The 21,674-nt window shown below is 47.8% G+C and overlaps 1 protein-coding gene across 2 annotated transcripts in view; it reads left to right on the forward strand.

Moving 5' to 3' along the window:
- Positions 1 to 2,234: 2,234 nt before the first annotated feature.
- Positions 2,235 to 21,674, forward strand: part of LOC140071402 (SH3 and multiple ankyrin repeat domains protein 2-like) — a 125,250-nt gene continuing 105,810 nt past the window's right edge. The window contains exons 1-3 of one of the 2 annotated variants that reach the window (XM_072119100.1): positions 2,235 to 2,317; positions 10,145 to 10,258; positions 12,367 to 12,891. The gene's annotated coding sequence lies outside the window, so the exon portion shown is untranslated. The remainder of the gene's footprint in view (positions 2,318 to 10,144; positions 10,259 to 12,366; positions 12,892 to 21,674) is intronic. The other variant, XM_072119102.1, reaches the window with a different exon arrangement.

Here is a 21,674-nt window from a genome sequence, read left to right on the forward strand (position 1 = left end):
CTATACTGTGACCTGAATACCCCCTATATCCCCAATACCGTGACCAGAATACCCCTATATCCCCTATATTGTGACCAGAATACCCCTATATCCCCTATATTGTTACCAGAATACCCCTATATCCCCTATACTGTGACCAGAATACCCCTATATCCCCTATACTGTGACCAGAATACCCTATATCCCCTATACCGTGACCAGAATACCCCTATATCCCCTATACTGTGACCAGAATACCCCTATATCCCCTATACTGTGACCAGAATACCCCTATATCCCCTATATTGTGACCAGAATACCCCTATATCCCCTATATTGTTACCAGAATACCCCTATATCCCCTATACCGTGACCAGAATACCCCCTATATCCCCAATATCGTGACCAGAATACCCCTATATCCCCTATACTGTGACCAGAATACCCCTATATCCCCTATACTGTGACCAGAATACCCCTATATCCCCTATATTGTGACCAGAATACCCCTATATCCCCTATATTGTTACCAGAATACCCCTATATCCCCTATACCGTGACCAGAATACCCCCTATATCCCCAATATCGTGACCTGAATACCCCTATATCCCCTATACTGTGACCAGAATACCCCTATATCCCCTATATTGTGACCAGAATACCCCTATATATGTATATACTGTGACCAGAATACCCCTATATCCCCTATACTGTGACCAGAATACCCCTATATCCCCTATTCTGTGACCAGAATACCCCTATAGCCCCTATACCGTGACCAGAATACCCCTATATATGTATATACTGTGACCAGAATACCCCTATTCTGTGACCAGAATACCCCTATATCCCCTATACTGTGACCAGAATACCCCTATATCCCCTATACTGTGACCAGAATACCCCTATATCCCCTATACTGTGACCAGAATACCCCTATATCCCCTATACTGTGACCAGAATACCCCTATAGCCCTACCGTGACCAGAATACCCCTATATCCCTACTGTGACCAGAATATCCCTATTGTATATACTGTGACCAGTAAAGAAGGCTTGTGATTAGTGACTGTCTCCCATATCTCAATAATCGTAAGATGCGGGCACTGGTCCCGGGAATGTACAGGACGCCTTTATCTCGTGTGGATGGGGACATAGCAGTCACCCATAGAACACTTCTCTATACAGGACAAAACAGGATAAGAGAGAGGAGCCGAACACATCACAGGACACGGGGGCACAGGACACGGGGGCACAGGACACACGACAAGGGGACACAGGACATGGGGACACGGGGACACAGGACACGGGGGCACAGGACATGGGGGCACAGGACACGGGGGCACAGGACACGGGGCACAGGACACGGGGGCACAGGACACGGGGCACAGGACACGGGGGCACAGGACACGGGGACACAGGACGCAGCCTCATGCAGGCGGGCACAGCCTGGCATCACCAGCACACATCAGTCCCTGGGCAAACTGCCATTCTCTACATATAGAGGCAGATTTACTAAGGGTCTGAACGCCGCATTTTCGTCGGGCTTCACGTTTTTTTTCCGTTTTGCCCTAAATTGCCCCGGGTTTTTGGCGCACGTGATCGGATTGTGGCGCATCGGCGCCAGCTTCCATACGACACAAATCACAGCCTCACACTGCTGTGCTCTGTGCTCTCTGCCCTGAACAATTAGTATATAGTTTCATATATTTACATGGGACCAACCGAACCCTCAGTAATGTGACTGTAGGTTGTGGAGGGGCTAAAGTTTTACTTCCATCTTGATGACTTAATAAACCTGAGAAAAAGGGAAATATTAATAGCAAATAATGAATAATTACCTCTCCTCATTACATCTTGTTATTTTGGTATCTGCGCTGATGGACTTTGTGACTTGGTAAATAAGGGGGTAAATATGGTGTCTGCACCATCTGAAGGCAGCCACCAGGGGGCGCTCACTGAGCATGCGTTCATATGTCTGTGCATATGTCTCCTAGAGGTGGCTGCGCCCCATGCGGTCTCCTGCGGTACTGCACAGCATTGCCTCCTGTATGTCCTCCTCCTGTGTGCAGCGCCCCCTGCCCCTCACACGTGTCACTGCAGGTTACCCATCATCCTCCTGTGTGCAGCGCCCCCTGCCCCTCACACGTGTCACTGCAGGTTACCCATCATCCTCCTGTGTGCAGCGCCCCCTGCCCCTCACACGTGTCACTGCAGGTTACCCATCATCCTCCTGTGTGCAGCGCCCCCTGCCCCTCACACGTGTCACTGCAGGTTACCCATCATCCTCCTGTGTGGCGGGAAGCTGTGAGGGACTGGTGATGCCTCCTTGTTACAGGTGATGGGGAGCGGATCACCCCACAATGTACCTACCTCTCAGTGCTGGCCCCATGTACCTACCCCTCAGTGCTGGCCCCATGTACCTACCCCTCAGTGCTGGCCCCATGTACCTACCTCTCAGTGCTGGCCCCATGTACCTACCCCTCAGTGCTGCCCCATGTACCTACCCCTCAGTGCTGCCCCATGTACCTACCCCTCAGTGCTGCCCCATGTACCTACCCCTCAGTGCTGCCCCATGTACCTCCCTCAGTGCTGGCCTCATGTACCTACCCCTCAGTGCTGGCCTCATGTACCTACCTCTCAGTGCTGGCCCCATGTACCTACCCCTCAGTGCTGTCCCCGTGTACCTTCCCCTCAGTGCTGCCCCATGTACCTCCCTCAGTGCTGGCCTCATGTACCTACCCCTCAGTGCTGGCCTCATGTACCTACCTCTCAGTGCTGCCCCATGTACCTACCCCTCAGTGCTGTCCCCGTGTACCTACCCCTCAGTGCTGCCCCATGTACCTTCCCCTCAGTGCTGCCCCATGTACCTACCCCTCAGTGCTGCCCCATGTACCTACCCCTCAGTGCTGGCCTCATGTACCTACCCCTCAGTGCTGGCCCCATGTACCTACCTCTCAGTGCTGGCCCCATGTACCTACCTCTCAGTGCTGGCCCCATGTACCTACCCCTCAGTGCTGGCCTCATGTACCTACCCCTCAGTGCTGGCCCCATGTACCTACCTCTCAGTGCTGGCCCCATGTACCTACCCCTCAGTGCTGGCCCCATGTACCTACCCCTCAGTGCTGGCCCCATGTACCTACCCCTCAGTGCTGGCCCCATGTACCTACCCCTCAGTGCTGGCCCCATGTACCTACCCCTCAGTGCTGGCCCCATGTACCTACCCCTCAGTGCTGCCCCATGTACCTTCCCCTCAGTGCTGTCCCCGTGTACCTACCCCTCAGTGCTGTCCCCGTGTACCTACCCCTCAGTGCTGTCCCCGTGTGCCTACCCCTCAGTGCTGTCCCCGTGTGCCTACCCCTCAGTGCTGTCCCCGTGTGCCTACCCCTCAGTGCTGTCCCCGTGTACCTACCCCTCAGTGCTGTCCCCGTGTACCTACCCCTCAGTGCTGTCCCCGTGTACCTACCCCTCAGTGCTGTCCCCGTGTACCTACCCCTCAGTGCTGTCCCCGTGTTCCTACCCCTCAGTGCTGCCCCATGTACCTACCCCTCAGTGCTGGCTCATGTACCTACCCCTCAGTGCAGGCCCCGTGTACCTACCCCTCAGTGCTGGCCTCATGTACCTCCCCGTCAGTGCAGGCCCCGTGTACCTCCCCCTCAGTGCTGCCCCATGTACCTACCCCTCAGTGCTGGCCCCATGTACCTCCCCCTCAGTGCTGGCCCCATGTACCTCCCCCTCAGTGCTTGACCCGTGTACCTACCCTTCAGTTCTGGCCCCAGGTACCTACCCCTCAGTGCAGGCCTCCCAGTGACATACCCCTCAGTGCAGGCCCCGTGTACCTACCCTTCAGTGCTGACACTGTGTACCTACCCCTCAGTGCTGGCCCCATGTACTTACCCCTCAGTGCAGGCCCCAAGCACTGACCCGTTTCCTTCCTGGCTCTTGGCACCTCCCTCTCAGTCCTGGCCCCTCCCATGAGGTGCAGACATTAGGGTACATCTGTGTCACCCACTACTGATGTTTGCTGTTGCCAAGCAACTGATGAAACATTTTATAGTTCCGCCTCACAGAAGAACCTTGATTAGGAAGTCAAAGATTTCCCTAATAAATAATCCAAAGGGAAACTCCGCAGCTCTCCGGATTCTCCCTATAAAGTCTGCGCTGCCTGGCAACGGCTCCGGAGCTGCACGCGACGTGGTATCCTACATAACGGAGAGAGAAAGTGTATATACAGGGGGTGGGGGGGTCTATACATCACAGGAACCATCACAGGTATCCTGTGCGCCCCCTATAGGGAGATATCATGTGCGCCCCCTATAGGGAGATATCTGACCCGCGCCTCTCATATATTACAGATACATAGAGGAGATATCATGTGCGCCCCCTATAGGGAGATATCTGACCCGCGCCTCTCATATATTACATATACATAGAGGGGATATCATGTGCGCCCCCTATAGGGAGATATCTGACCCGCGCCTCTCATATATTACATATACATAGAGGAGATATCATGTGCGCCCCCTATAGGGAGATATCTGACCCGCGCCTCTCATATATTACATATACATAGAGGAGATATCATGTGCGCCCCCTATAGGGAGATATCTGACCCGCACCTCTCATATATTACATATACATAGAGGAGATATCATGTGCGCCCCCTATAGGGAGATATCTGACCCGCACCTCTCATATATTACATATACATAGAGGAGATATCATGTGCGCCCCCTATAGGGAGATATCTGACCCGCGCCTCTCATATATTACATATACATAGAGGAGATATCATGTGCGCCCCCTATAGGGAGATATCTGACCCGCGCCTCTCATATATTACATATACATAGAGGAGATATCATGTGTGCCCCCTATAGGGAGATATCTGACCCGCACCTCTCATATATTACATATACATAGAGGGGATATCATGTGCGCCCCCTATAGGGAGATATCTGACCCGCACCTCTCATATATTACATATACATAGAGGGGATATCATGTGCGCCCCCTATAGGGAGATATCTGACCCGCGCCTCTCATATATTACATATACATAGAGGAGATATCATGTGCGCCCCCTATAGGGAGATATCTGACCCGCACCTCTCATATATTACATATACATAGAGGGGATATCATGTGCGCCCCCTATAGGGAGATATCTGACCCGCGCCTCTCATATATTACATATACATAGAGGAGATATCATGTGCGCCCCCTATAGGGAGATATCTGACCCGCACCTCTCATATATTACATATACATAGAGGGGATATCATGTGCGCCCCCTATAGGGAGATATCTGACCCGCACCTCTCATATATTACATATACATAGAGGGGATGTCATGTGCGCCCCCTATAGGGAGATATCTGACCCGCGCCTCTCATATATTACATATACATAGAGGAGATATCATGTGCGCCCCCTATAGGGAGATATCTGACCCGCACCTCTCATATATTACATATACATAGAGGGGATATCATGTGCGCCCCCTATAGGGAGATATCTGACCCGCACCTCTCATATATTACATATACATAGAGGAGATATCATGTGCGCCCCCTATAGGGAGATATCTGACCCGCGCCTCTCATATATTACATATACATAGAGGAGATATCATGTGCGCCCCCTATAGGGAGATATCTGACCCGCGCCTCTCATATATTACAGATACATAGAGGGGATATCATGTGCGCCCCTTATAGGGAGATATCTGACCCGCGCCTCTCATATATTACAGTTACATAGAGGAGATATCATGTGCGCCCCTTATAGGGAGATATCTGACCCGCGCCTCTCATATATTACATATACATAGAGGAGATATCATGTGCGCCCCCTATAGGGAGATATCTGACCCGCACCTCTCATATATTACATATACATAGAGGGGATATCATGTGCGCCCCCTATAGGGAGATATCTGACCCGCACCTCTCATATATTACATATACATAGAGGAGATATCATGTGCGCCCCCTATAGGGAGATATCTGACCCGCGCCTCTCATATATTACATATACATAGAGGAGATATCATGTGCGCCCCCTATAGGGAGATATCTGACCCGCGCCTCTCATATATTACAGATACATAGAGGGGATATCATGTGCGCCCCTTATAGGGAGATATCTGACCCGCGCCTCTCATATATTACAGATACATAGAGGGGATATCATGTGCGCCCCCTATAGGGAGATATCTGACCCGCACCTCTCATATATTACATATACATAGAGGAGATATCATGTGCGCCCCTTATAGGGAGATATCTGACCCGCGCCTCTCATATATTACATATACATAGAGGAGATATCATGTGCGCCCCCTATAGGGAGATATCTGACCCGCACCTCTCATATATTACATATACATAGAGGAGATATCATGTGCGCCCCCTATAGGGAGATATCTGACCCGCGCCTCTCATATATTACATATACATAGAGGAGATATCATGTGCGCCCCCTATAGGGAGATATCTGACCCGCACCTCTCATATATTACATATACATAGAGGAGATATCATGTGCGCCCCCTACAGGGAGATATCTGACCCGCACCTCTCATATATTACATATACATAGAGGAGATATCATGTGCGCCCCCTATAGGGAGATATCTGACCCGCGCCTCTCATATATTACATATACATAGAGGGGATATCATGTGCGCCCCCTATAGGGAGATATCTGACCCGCGCCTCTCATATATTACAGATACATAGAGGGGATATCATGTGCGCCCCTTATAGGGAGATATCTGACCCGCGCCTCTCATATATTACATATACATAGAGGAGATATCATGTGCGCCCCCTATAGGGAGATATCTGACCCGCGCCTCTCATATATTACATATACATAGAGGAGATATCATGTGCGCCCCCTATAGGGAGATATCTGACCCGCACCTCTCATATATTACATATACATAGAGGAGATATCATGTGCGCCCCCTATAGGGAGATATCTGACCCGCGCCTCTCATATATTACATATACATAGAGGGGATATCATGTGCGCCCCCTATAGGGAGATATCTGACCCGCACCTCTCATATATTACATATACATAGAGGAGATATCATGTGCGCCCCCTATAGGGAGATATCTGACCCGCACCTCTCATATATTACATATACATAGAGGAGATATCATGTGCGCCCCCTATAGGGAGATATCTGACCCGCGCCTCTCATATATTACATATACATAGAGGGGATATCATGTGCGCCCCCTATAGGGAGATATCTGACCCGCGCCTCTCATATATTACAGATACATAGAGGGGATATCATGTGCGCCCCTTATAGGGAGATATCTGACCCGCGCCTCTCATATATTACATATACATAGAGGAGATATCATGTGCGCCCCCTATAGGGAGATATCTGACCCGCGCCTCTCATATATTACATATACATAGAGGGGATATCATGTGCGCCCCCTATAGGGAGATATCTGACCCGCGCCTCTCATATATTACAGATACATAGAGGAGATATCATGTGCGCCCCCTATAGGGAGATATCTGACCCGCACCTCTCATATATTACATATACATAGAGGAGATATCATGTGCGCCCCCTATAGGGAGATATCTGACCCGCGCCTCTCATATATTACATATACATAGAGGGGATATCATGTGCGCCCCCTATAGGGAGATATCTGACCCGCGCCTCTCATATATTACAGATACATAGAGGGGATATCATGTGCGCCCCCTATAGGGAGATATCTGACCCGCGCCTCTCATATATTACATATACATAGAGGAGATATCATGTGCGCCCCCTATAGGGAGATATCTGACCCGCGCCTCTCATATATTACATATACATAGAGGGGATGTCATGTGCGCCCCCTATAGGGAGATATCTGACCCGCGCCTCTCATATATTACATATACATAGAGGAGATATCATGGGCGCCCCCTATAGGGAGATATCTGACCCGCGCCTCTCATATATTACATATACATAGAGGAGATATCATGTGCGCCCCCTACAGGGAGATATCTGACCCGCACCTCTCATATATTACAGATACATAGAGGGGATATCATGTGCGCCCCCTATAGGGAGATATCTGACCCGCACCTCTCATATATTACATATACATAGAGGAGATATCATGTGCGCCCCTTATAGGGAGATATCTGACCCGCGCCTCTCATATATTACATATACATAGAGGAGATATCATGTGCGCCCCCTATAGGGAGATATCTGACCCGCACCTCTCATATATTACATATACATAGAGGAGATATCATGTGCGCCCCCTATAGGGAGATATCTGACCCGCACCTCTCATATATTACATATACATAGAGGAGATATCATGTGCGCCCCCTACAGGGAGATATCTGACCCGCACCTCTCATATATTACATATACATAGAGGAGATATCATGTGCGCCCCCTATAGGGAGATATCTGACCCGCGCCTCTCATATATTACATATACATAGAGGGGATATCATGTGCGCCCCCTATAGGGAGATATCTGACCCGCGCCTCTCATATATTACAGATACATAGAGGGGATATCATGTGCGCCCCTTATAGGGAGATATCTGACCCGCGCCTCTCATATATTACATATACATAGAGGAGATATCATGTGCGCCCCCTATAGGGAGATATCTGACCCGCGCCTCTCATATATTACAGATACATAGAGGAGATATCATGTGCGCCCCCTATAGGGAGATATATGTAATATATGAGAGGTGCGGGTCAGATATCTCCCTATAGGGGGCGCACATGATATCTCCTCTATGTATCTGTAATATATGAGAGGCGCGGGTCAGATATCTCCCTATAGGGGGCGCACATGATATCTCCTCTATGTATATGTAATATATGAGAGGTGCGGGTCAGATACATAGAGGAGATATCATGTGCGCCCCCTATAGGGAGATATCTGACCCGCGCCTCTCATATATTACATATACATAGAGGGGATATCATGTGCGCCCCCTATAGGGAGATATCTGACCCGCGCCTCTCATATATTACAGATACATAGAGGGGATATCATGTGCGCCCCCTATAGGGAGATATCTGACCCGCGCCTCTCATATATTACATATACATAGAGGAGATATCATGTGCGCCCCCTATAGGGAGATATCTGACCCGCGCCTCTCATATATTACATATACATAGAGGGGATGTCATGTGCGCCCCCTATAGGGAGATATCTGACCCGCGCCTCTCATATATTACATATACATAGAGGAGATATCATGGGCGCCCCCTATAGGGAGATATCTGACCCGCGCCTCTCATATATTACATATACATAGAGGAGATATCATGGGCGCCCCCTATAGGGAGATATCTGACCCGCGCCTCTCATATATTACATATACATAGAGGAGATATCATGTGCGCCCCCTATAGGGAGATATCTGACCCGCACCTCTCATATATTACATATACATAGAGGAGATATCATGTGCGCCCCCTATAGGGAGATATCTGACCCGCGCCTCTCATATATTACAGATACATAGAGGAGATATCATGTGCGCCCCCTATAGGGAGATATCTGACCCGCGCCTCTCATATATTACATATACATAGAGGAGATATCATGTGCGCCCCTTATAGGGAGATATCTGACCCGCACCTCTCATATATTACATATACATAGAGGAGATATCATGTGCGCCCCCTATAGGGAGATATCTGACCCGCGCCTCTCATATATTACAGATACATAGAGGAGAAATCATGGGCGCCCCCTATAGGGAGATATCTGACCCGCGCCTCTCATATATTACAGATACATAGAGGGGATATCATGTGCGCCCCCTATAGGGAGATATCTGACCCGCGCCTCTCATATATTACAGATACGTAGAGGGGATATCATGTGCGCCCCCTATAGGGAGATATCTGACCCGCGCCTCTCATATATTACAGTTACATAGAGGAGATATCATGTGCGCCCCCTATAGGGAGATATCTGACCCGCGCCTCTCATATATTACAGATACATAGAGGGGATATCATGTGCGCCCCCTATAGGGAGATATCTGACCCGCGCCTCTTATTTATTACATATACATAGAGGAGATATCATGTGCGCCCCCTATAGGGAGATATCTGACCCGCGCCTCTTATTTATTACAGATACATAGAAGGGATATCATGTGCGCCCCCTATAGGGAGTCATCTGACCTCTTGTATTAAAGGTCCTGGGGACGACCCTGATACATGATTGCACCTGCCAGCTTTCCTACAAAGGTAAGTGCCAGCGCAAACACCCCACAAACCCACTTACCACCCTTACAAGATGACAGGCCAAATCTAATATTTCTGATAACAAGCGTTTAGTTTCGCTGCAGCGCCCCCACATTGAAGATGAAGTATTAGACACACTGGGGCACATTTACTAAGAGCAGCACAGTGTGCACTATGTGCAGTGTCCTGTGTATAATGCAGGGGGTGCCAGATTTAGGATTTCTGGCGCATGTTACTCATGAATCTGGTGCCCCCTGCACTGCTCCGACACAGTGCACCAACATTTTTTTGGTGCACCTTTAACACGGGGCATGTGGCACAATGGACTTTGCATGATAAATTTGGCGCACGGAACGATAGAGCACCGGAGTGTTGAAGGTTCTCGCTCACCAGTGATCGGGATTTTATGGTCACCTTATTAGGACTTGTAGATGCCCAAACTGAAAGGGGGCCTTTACTTTGATCTATCTCTGCATTGTTAGAAGGATCCCTTGACAATCACGAAATTACACCCCCCTCTTCCCCCGGCTTGAACATCCAGCGATCAGGTGGGATCTGAGCAAGTATCTGGCAGTAAGAGTTCAGGTACCCTCAGGTTGCTGATGGAAGATTTACTTTAGAATACCATTTTCTCCTGTGGTGTTATTACAGAGGATTTGAACACTTACTGACCAGAGCACCCTTAATTATTAATAGGTTCTCAACCTGTGGGTTCCTTCACCTCTGGGGGTCGAATGATCATTTCACAGGGGTCGCCTAAAAACATTGCAAATATGTTTTCCAATTGTCTTAGGGACCGAGGCACCGCTGACCTCCCTGTAGTTGGATAATCAAATGTAGATGTGTCTATAAGGCGGACATACATTTGATCAGGAAAGCAGCGCTGCACAGTGATATCTGTGTGTGCCGTCTCCCTGATGCCAGCAATGATGCATCACACTACCAGCTTCCAAACACTGGAGAGCAGAGGAGCCACAGAAGAGCGGAGAGGCTATGGGAGCACGGGCAGGTGAGTACTTTTGTCTGCAAGCTACTCAGTGGGATACCCCTGTGACTGCTGGCTACACTGTGGAGCATCACTCTGACTGTTGGCTACACTGGGAGGTATCCCTGTGACTGCTGACTACTTTAGGGGGCATATCTGTGACTGGTGGCTACTCTAGGGGGTAACCCTCTGACTTCTGACTACTCTGGGGCGCATTTTTGTAACTGCTGGATATTCTGAGGGGTATCCCTGTGACTGCTTACTACTCTGTGAAGCATTTCGGTGACTGCTTGCTACTCTGGGGGACACCCCTGTGTCTGCTTGCTACTCTGGGGGACACCCCTGTGTCTGCTGGCTACTCTGGGGGACATCCCAGTGTCTGCTGGCTACTCTGGGGGACATCCCAGTGTCTGCTGGCTACTCTGGGGGACATCCCAGTGACTGCTGGCTGCTCTCGGGGACAGCACTGTGACTGCTGACTTCTCTGGGGGTATCCCTGTGACTGCTGGCTGCTTCGGGGAACACCTCTGTGACTGCTGGCTACTCAGGGGGACATCCCTGTGACTGCTGGGTGCTCCCGGGGACACCTCTGTGACTGATGGCTACTTGGTAGGGTATCCATGTGACTGCTGGTTGCTCTGGGGAACACCACTGTGACTGCTGGCTACTCTGGGGGGCACCCCCGTGACTGCTGGCTACTCTGGGGGAACACCACTGTGACTGCTGGCTACTCTGGGGAACACCACTGTGACTGCTGGCTACTCTGGGGCCGTCCCTGTGACTGCGATTCTAAAACATAACAGTAACAAAATTACATTTTATAGTTATTAGTAACGAAACTTATTTTCTGGTTGGGGGTCACCAGAACATGAGGAACTGTGTAAATCTGTGGCTGCACTAGGACGTTTGTGAACCTGTTATATGGCAGTGGGTTTTTCACTCTGGATCTCTCTTTATATTCTACTCTTCTCCTGATGAGACACTACTGGGGGTCACTGTCCATGGGACCCCCATATTCTACCTCCCATACAGTAATGATACTGGTTCTGTAACCCTTTAGAGTACCCTGTGGTCTTGGCAGGTTTCCCATGATGTCAGCATTCTGTCTCCCTGCACTTCCTTGCAGGCTTTTCTTGGACTTGTAGTCCCACAGCAACAAACAAGACAGCGATTGGTGACATTGCAGAGCGCAGAAGTGTGAATGGAAGCGTCGGCATGTCGTCCGCCTCCTTACTACATGGCAGGTGAGGAGTGAATGATCCCCGGTAGAGAGGAGAGCGATGCCTCTGCACGGTCCCTCCTCTCGCCCGTCCTCCTCCTCTTCCCATTATCTCCCTCCCACCTCAGGTCTCCCTCTCGGATTCCACTTGCTTGAACTGTTTCATTGGGAGCAATCGCCTGCGAGCCGGATCGTACGCGGGGAGGACAGGCAACTTCTTATAGCAGCGCTCTTCCCTGGTGGATACCCCACTTTTTGATTTTTGAGGGTGGACACCCCTGTGTATACTACTTGTCACCTCATCCCACTGCTCAGGACACCCTTATTCTTTCCCTTTTGGAGCTGTGACCCCGGGACATGCCCTCTTCTTCTTCCTGACACTTGCCCCCGGACTCCCCATTTCTGATGATCGCCCGGTCATTCTGGACGCAGGTACGTGTAAGATTTTTGCTTGAAATCCTCGTCTTATTATAGAAAGTGTGCCCAAGGGGACTTTGTTATAATCTAGGTCAGTGACTTATAAAATGAGTGTGGTAGTTCTCGGAGAGACCTAATTAGGCTGCGTTACGGGAGCGCAGCGCCTGCCTGTTCCTGGGTGCACCTTGAGATACAATACACAGAGATCTGGTTACATATGGAGACAATACGAGGAGTTCTCGTCTTACTACATGCAGGCTCTGTGCTCCGATGTGGATGTCTGGGACCTTTTTATAGGGCGCTTTTTGTTTGTGATCCCTGGGAACAGTCAGCACGGACTCTGATCCTCCGGAGCTGCGCTTCCCAAGAGTTTACGATGCATAAACAGCTTCCATACATGACATTGTCTTATCACAGGTTCACCGGACTACAGCCTATGTCTATAGAGTCTCAGTGATGTTCATGTAAATCATACCTGAAGACAAGAGTTAGTGGGGTTTTTGGGACCATCAGCAATTCATCACTTTCAATGTAGGGGTGACCCTAAACGGCGCCAACTTCGCCTTATTCTAAAGTATCAGGTTATTTATTAGTCAGTGGGTTCTCCATGCAGGGTCTCACACCCGTTCTCACATCAGGTGTGAACAGACCTTATTTTTAGGTGTCGGGTCCTGCTTTGTAGCTGGTGACTGCGCCCCTGATGCTACCGTGCTCCAGGTAGTGCTGACTGGGGCAAGTGGTTCAACTCACCTCATGGCTGGTGTACCCCTGGTTCAATGTCATGTTGAGTATTTATGACTTGTCTACGTGATAAATATTCACGATCTGGGTCCCAGAGGCTCAATCTTTCTTCCATAGACTTGAATGTATTCATATAGGCAGCTTAGGACACCCCAGTTCTTGAGATAGGGGCAGGTCCCAGGTGTTTGATCCACATCTGTCAGGTATTTATGACGTGTCCAAATTTCTGTAAAAAGCTCTCATAGAGCAGATTTGTAATACATACATAACTTTTCAGGAGCACCTCTAAGCAGTAGTGGATTATAGATGGTTTGGGTGGTAGCCTGGGGCCCAAGGCTTCTAGTGGGCCCATGGCCACCCAAACCGTCCACCAATTTTGTACTCAGAAGGACCGTCACCCATGTAATCCACACACATCTGGTCCTGCTCTCAATACACATGTACACAAGAGCCATTACAGGACCTTTATAGGTCCTTCAAAGGTCCTTAAACTGCAAATTGAAAGCAGCAGAGGGGACACATCCTGCATTCCCCAAGAAGCTGGTTCTATTACTATATGTAGGAAGTGATTCCAGACTTGTATGGGCCATAATATTCATACAGCCCAGAGCCCATGGTGGTCTTATACAACCCTTGTCCCTAAGATTTGGTGATGGCTCTCGGTCCCTGGTGCTTCTGGTCCTATCAAACTGGACATGATGATGTCATGACCATTGTGCACGTGACCACTGCGCCAGTCCCTGGACTGATTGATCTTATCTAATATGCACAATGTATGTGGTGCCATCACTTGCTGGTCCAATAAGACCGGAGCCTTATCGGACCTGGGGGCCCCATTGAAAGGCGAACCAGTCAGCATGTCTGGAAACCCTTATGGGGGGTAACTAGAGGATGGATATGTGGACGTACAGCTCGGAGTATATTTGAGACACGCCATCATATAAGTCTATGGACATAACATTGCCGTTATTACTACTCCTGCAGAAAATCAATTTTTTGCTATATACTCCCCCCATTGGGAAAAATATAAATTATTTGTAGCACTCATTAAAGTGGCAATGTAGCATCAACTTGTTGACCCATGACCCCTCAATTATTGATAGGATCTGTACAAATCGCAGCAAAATATAAAACATGGTAGAACATTGAGTATGGTCGGGGACTGCCTGTACCTGGAATTTTCTGTAATAAGCCGTAATCCAGGAATTGTATCCCCCATTAAGAATATTAAGTGGTCTTTGAGAATAAAAGTAACTATTACTGTCCAGTGTTTGGAATTAAATAATTGTAGTTGTTATTTTTGGAAGAGATTTCCTAGAAAAATATAAATCATCGATCTCTCGCGTCTTAAAGGGCATCTACCACCAAGATGAAGGACTGTATGGAAATGAGCCATAGGTGTTAATGGGACCTGGAGCCCCTCAGGCTCATTTGCATACAGTCTTTCATCCTGGTGGTACATGTCGTTTATGTTCTCATACTGCCCAACTAGGAAGTTGAGGGGCACAGGAAGTTGAGGGGCACAGGAAGTTGAGGGGCACAGGAAGTTGAGGGGCACAGGAAGTTGAGGGGCACAGGAAGTCGAAGGGCACAGGAAGTCGAGGGGCACAGGAAGTCGAAGGGCACAGAAAGTGTAGACAGTAATGGGCTGCTCGGGCATGTCGTTGCATTTCTAGGTAAAAGAGACCAACCAGGTCAAGGCTTAGAAACGGAGCAGCAAGGGATTGGTTCCTAACATTAAAAAAAGGCAAAGTCGAGATGCACAGGAAGTATTGACACCCAGGAAGTAGAGACGTCCGAATTTGGGCAGTTTTTTGTAGCAATCATTGCATCGGTCACCAAGTGATGATGTCACGTACATTGTGCATGTGACCGTTGTGCCGCAGTGTACATGATGTCATCACTTCTGCTCCATTGACCACACAGCAGATTCTGGAACTCCCTGGTCTCCCCTGAGAGTCCGCTGTTCATTTCTCTTATACAGAGCCAGAACCTTGTGGATTTTGTGTGAATTTCACTTTTTAAACAGAAGTCCAATGATTTCAGACATTCAGTAGTGGAGTTGATCTGTTTGGATGAACCTAAAATTGCTCTTAAATCCCAATAGCGTAAAGCAAGATATAGGGACTTACTCACTGGCAGAGATTTTGATGAGATTTTTGAGCCAGGATTCCTATGGCTAGTGATACCACATTACAGGAATAGATTGAAGGTTTAATTGTGGACCAAACCCTTGGGTCCATTCACACGGTGCAATTAAAGGGGGTTTGTTATTTTTTTCCATTAATCAGCATAACAAGTTCTACTTACCAGCAGGAGAACCTGCAGTGATGTGTGAAGTTGTTTATGGAAATAATAGGATGAGAGATGTTAAAGGGGTGTTCGGTTTTTGAGATTGATGGTGTTTGGTGATCTGTCAGATACTTAGGGTCCTGATATGCAGCGTGCAGCTGCCTCCCACACTGACAAAGTAGCTGCTCAGGTGAGTGTGAGCTGCAGTTACCTGACTCGGCCACTACTCAGAGGTGGAGCTGTTTTACTTCCATCTGTTCAGTGCCGGTTGTCAGACCTCTGGATTGTGTATCCCTCGGATAGGTTTTCAATCTCGGTGACCTTAAAGACCCCTTAACTAAATACATATTAACTGTTTAAAAAATGCATGAACACAACTGCACTGTCTGAATACATCCCTATCACACATGTTTTCAGCAGCTGCTGGGATTTGTAGTCCTACAGCCTAGAGACCGGTTTCACATCTCTTCTCAGAAATATGAAGATGCTCGTTACATTAATGAAGCCGTATGGGAATAGATGCCGTGCATGGACCATACAAGTCCCATCTCCTCTCATTATAGTCAGTATGAAGGGACCTGAGAGCCGCCGAGCAGCATTTATCTTCGTTTTTTTTAGGGGGAATAACTTAGGTGGCGATTATTCAAGCAGCGGCCCGTCATCTGTCCGCGGGACCGAAATTAGGATTTGTCAAGTAAATGTAGCGAGAGGCGAATAGCGAATTCTACTGTTTATCGGGAAGATAAAGCGATTGGATTAACATGTAACAAACAAGTGTTTTCGGAAAAGCAGAATCCCATCCGAAAAAAAATAAAGCAGCGGCACAGAACGTATCCACATTTATAATGTACAGCGCTGAATTTTTAGCAGATAATTGGATGCATCGGCTCTGCAGCGAGGATGATGCCAGGATCGTCTCCAAGCGGAGCATACGGCTCGCTCCCTGCATAGATATCTGTCACGCTGCGCCAGCAGCAGGTAAGGCCGTCTGACCCCCTCGGCACAGATTGCTGCAGTTTTTCAAGTGAATGCTAAAAGTTATGAGGATGTTGTTCTACTTTAGTTTCCACAATAGTCGCGCTGAGCTGAAATTTTATAGCTGTTGTGTTAAAGGGAGTTTAGTACCGAACCTTTTGGACCTTTTATGGAAATGCTACTTCAAATTCCGCTGTGTGAATATATCCTAAGAGAAGATGCGCGCAATGGGGCAGGTTTTTCAAAAGTATCTGAAAGCGCAAAGTCAGGCTAGACTAGTCTTATATTTCACCAGATTTTACACCGAGTCTGATGCTGGATAATACATTTGGCATCATATTTAGTTAATAATAATAATTCCTTTCTATAGTGCACACAGATGCCGCAGCGCTGCATAGAACTTGCCAAATCAGTCCCTGTCCCCAATGGGGCTCACAATCGAATCATCCTACCAGTGTGTTTTGGAGTGTGGGAGGAAACCAGAGGACCCAGAGGAAAACCATGCAAACACGTAGAGAACATACAAACTCTTTGCAGATGTTGACCCTGCTGTAATCCTAACCACTGAGCCACTCCGCTGACCCCATCGTATAAGACTTTCTAGTATAACTTTGTACCTCCTATTCAGTTGGCTTAATTTGTTTTGGTGCATCAGAGTATTTTTTGGCACATGCCCCTTTCTTTACAAAATCCCAAGGGCACATATATTCCCATACTAGTTGTAAAAGTGTCCACAACTTCCAACGTTTCTATGTTGGAAATTGCTGAGAGCAGCGCTCGGTGCTTCATAGGGACAATGAATGAGAGTGCCAGAGTGGGTCCCCCCTATCCAGAAGTGGAGATGAGCGGACCTGATGTTCCTGTTTGGGTTTGGCCATGTGACCCGTATGTATTGCATTGCTGTATTGCTGGATGGGTGGATGAACATCTGATCCGGCAAATTTGACGCATCTTGCTACTATCCATGGCTATGATTGGCTAGGTGGATACTCCTGGCCAATCAAATCCATGGCTAGTTGCTGTTCGGTTGCCAGTTCGGCAATACATCCGCATCATGTGGCCAAACCCTGAACCCGAACAGGAATGTCAGGTCCGCTCATCTCTATCCGTAACATAACAATAGAACTTGGTGCAAGATTTTTGATGTGAATTACTAGAGAAATGGTAAAACATTGTGCATTTACACGTTACGGAAAAGGCTCAGGCTCCTCTATGGTCACACGTGTCGGAGACCTGCAATGAATTCCGTTCTCAGAACTGCAGCTTATACATTGCAGAAGGGAAAATCCACTTTATGTGACATGCTGCGGACTGGAGAAGCATCAGCATCCCCTATGGCTACGTGTGCACCCCCCACATCCATTGCACTGTGCATCAGTGTGACTTTCTTGTGCCCAACTCAGAGGATGGTCCCGAGCAGAAGGACAGGATACCAGAACTCTAAGAACCTGCCTATTCTGAGTCCAGCATCACCCCTGGGTCATCACTCTGTTGAGAACTACAACTCGGCTCCATTCTTGTGTGACCCGGTGTCTTCTTGCATGTCGTGGACACAAATTCAAGACTTGATGCAACCCTGATTGTGGCGAACTAATAAATGCTGCAAGTTTAGTGACTGCAAAAATGGTATTTGACATCTGTGTCTTGAAGTATTTGCATGAACCCTCCTGTGTCAGGCAGCGGAGGGTAAATACAGCCCCGTGGTCCGTCCGAGCTGTCGCCCATGCGATTGGAGAATGTCGTCTACGTACCTGGATAATTGGCGCACTCATTGATGTTAGTGATCAGTGTCATAGTTCTCCGTGTTCTCTTTCAGGGTCTCCATTAATAGTCGTATGAATATTTATTACATGTAAATTTCATTTTTTTGTGTAGCAGACAAGGTGGAATCTTTTGAGGCATACGCTTTTCTTAAGACTTGTTTGGATAGAGATGTTCTGACCTCTCCGTCGCTGCGTGGGAAGCATCTGGGAAATGTCTTTCTTCCGCAAACGGAATAATCTCCTCAATCTGCGCAGGAGCTGCAATGAATGGAGGAAATATTATATAGCTGCTTGCCACTAACAGCCATCACTTGATCATCAGTGCCGGATTTCTTTGGTCCTATTATCAGGCTGCTGAGTTACAGGTGCAGCCAGCCTTATCATGGATCTGCAGGACTAAGGGGGATGCCACACATAGCGTTTTGAACCCGTTTTTGGTTCGTTTTTAAGCAGTCCGTTAAAAACACATCCGTTTTTTGACCATTTTTGATAAAGATAATTGGTAAAACCTGTCAAAAACGGATGCGTTTTTTAACGGCTGAATGCAGAGCAGCAGGTTTTGGAAACCAATTTTATAGAAATGTATATTAAGTTGGTTAGCAAGACGTACAGAGCAGGGTCAGACTACACGAGGTTTGTTTGTTGTCTGTTACCATGGAGACATATATGTCTGTACAGGAGCCGGAGAAAAGAATCTTTGGAATTAAATAGCAAATTATCTTCAGCAACAAATGGCTATTTCTTTGTGACACTGCGGGTAAGAGGACGGAGTAGCAGAAACCCTTTTCACATGCATGGGTAGAGAAGTGCCACTGAGTTAGACATAGAGTGTGACATGTGAACTTACAAAGTGGCTATTACTGTCCCTTTCATCTGAAATCTCTCCATTCTTATGTATGGAACTGATTTTGCAGTCTGCAGCTTGTCAGTAAACCTCTGTGATACATAAATAACAATTGTGACAAATCCATTCGGGTCCAATGTAACAAACGTGTTGCAGGTGATGGGGATTGTGCTAGTGATACATTGTATATTTCACCTTATTCCACCTGCAGAGTGGGAAACTTGCAACTTTTTGCAACTTTGTATAACTGTTGCAAGGTAGAGGAGTTTTCCCGGAATCCGCCGGTGTCTTGGTCAGTGGTCTCCCAATATTTCGCGTGTGAACTAATGTCCCTGAGTGGATGTCCATAGGTGACTGCCGCACCATTTCCTTGTATGGTGCAGAGTAAGAGAAGGATCCTTCCGCCTCATAGCAGTGACTAGTATTGGTCATCAGGGACTCCTGCCATCCATGCTGAGGAGGACTGTAAGCCCATCCTTCTCTGTGAGGGTCCCATCAGTCTGACCCACCTGTAATACTCTGTGGATAAAGGATACGTGAGACAATCCCTTTAATAGGCGACTTCTCTCTGTGACCTCGGACTAAGTCCCTGCTATGACATCTCATTATTTTGCCTGATAGAGAAATGCATCAAGTGTGAACAAAGCCTAAACAAAACGGAACAAAAGATCTACAGTATCTATACATCTTGTAGCATGGGCGACCTTCACGGGATCGGCCACTAGCAATCAACCCTGACCCTCCGTGACCTCGTTTGTTACCCGGGTTACAATGTAGATCCTTGGGAATGTTAGCCAAGGTCTAATTCCCATGATTTCTACAAGGATATGTACCTGTCATTCTACGGAGATTAATTGAATTTAGCTTCGAGTATTGTGAGACTATTAGAGATTGTGTAGAAGGCTGAGGACACACAGGACGGGGCTGCGCTCTGTCACGTCAAATCCGCAGCTGATTTCTCAAAAATTTTTCCACGTGATGAACACTTCGCTGTATGCACATGTTGTATTACAGAAAGTGTATGGATAAGGTTTCAATCCTATCCATTCCCCAACTGCTTACACTTTGTATCCATTCACTAGCTACTTACACTACGCAGCGGAGTGGTCAAACAAAGAATGCAAAGGGTAAAGTGCTAAATTCACTCCTGGCTTTGGCTATAAAAAGTGTGCCAAAAAATAGCAGGCCCCCCCTTCCTTATAAAATTTACTTTTAAAATTATGCTAATTACCCTGAAGCCTAACCCCTGCTTACTCAGCTCTTCCCCCTCCCTCTGCCTGATGTAATCTCACACTGTGGGAGGGAGGACATGCTCCTGCTCAGTGTAACAGCCTGTGAAGTTACAGCCTCTGGTATTGCCCCCCCCCCCCCAAAGCCCTTTTGGCTCATTAGGGTGGTGCCACACATGGCGTTTTTGGGCCGTTTTTAAGCAGTCCGTCCAAAAACGCATGCGGTTTTTTGAAAACGCATCATTTTTTGACCAGTTTTAATTAAGATAATTGGTAAAACCTGTCAAAAACTGATGCGTTTTAAAAAAAACTGCATGCGTTTTTGGACGTACTGCTTAAAGACGGCCCAAAAACAGGTTCAAACGCCATGTGTGGCATCACCCTTAGAATTATTATTAAGGATGATTGTATCTGAATCACTTTCTGATTGCTGTGACCATGTGGGAGGGGCTTATGGTGAAAAATTTGTAACAAAGCTTTATTGCTCCACTCACAGACGACAACTAAACATAGTGGTTGCTGAGCAACTGACACCAGAATAGAGAAGGACTGTATAGGAGTGCGAGGAAGGCGGCGGAGGATGGGGGGGGGTATATTTTGTATTTCCAGATATTTCATGTAAGAGAATATTTCGGATTCATTGAACAATATTCATCTCTTCTCTCTTGACGGTTTTACGAGAAATTCCTCAAAAGCCGAAGAGAAGATCCTACTCTTTCATTATGCGTCTTTGTCGGAGCGCGCTAAGCTTTTATTAAGATTTTTTTTTCAGGAATTCGCGAACAATAAGCTGACGTTCCGCCCATTGTATTTCTCCTCTTCGCTGAGACGTGAAGCCTCGATAGTTTCTAGATCTTTCCTGCGGGAGATATTTCAGTAATCTTCCGTGACAGATTTTCATGCCGATGCTTTGAGTAATGAAGAGAAGTAAGAGGAATCCTTTCCTCTGTAGTG

Source organism: Engystomops pustulosus, chromosome 7 (genome assembly GCF_040894005.1).
Source record: "Engystomops pustulosus chromosome 7, aEngPut4.maternal, whole genome shotgun sequence".
NCBI lineage: Eukaryota > Metazoa > Chordata > Amphibia > Anura > Leptodactylidae > Engystomops > Engystomops pustulosus.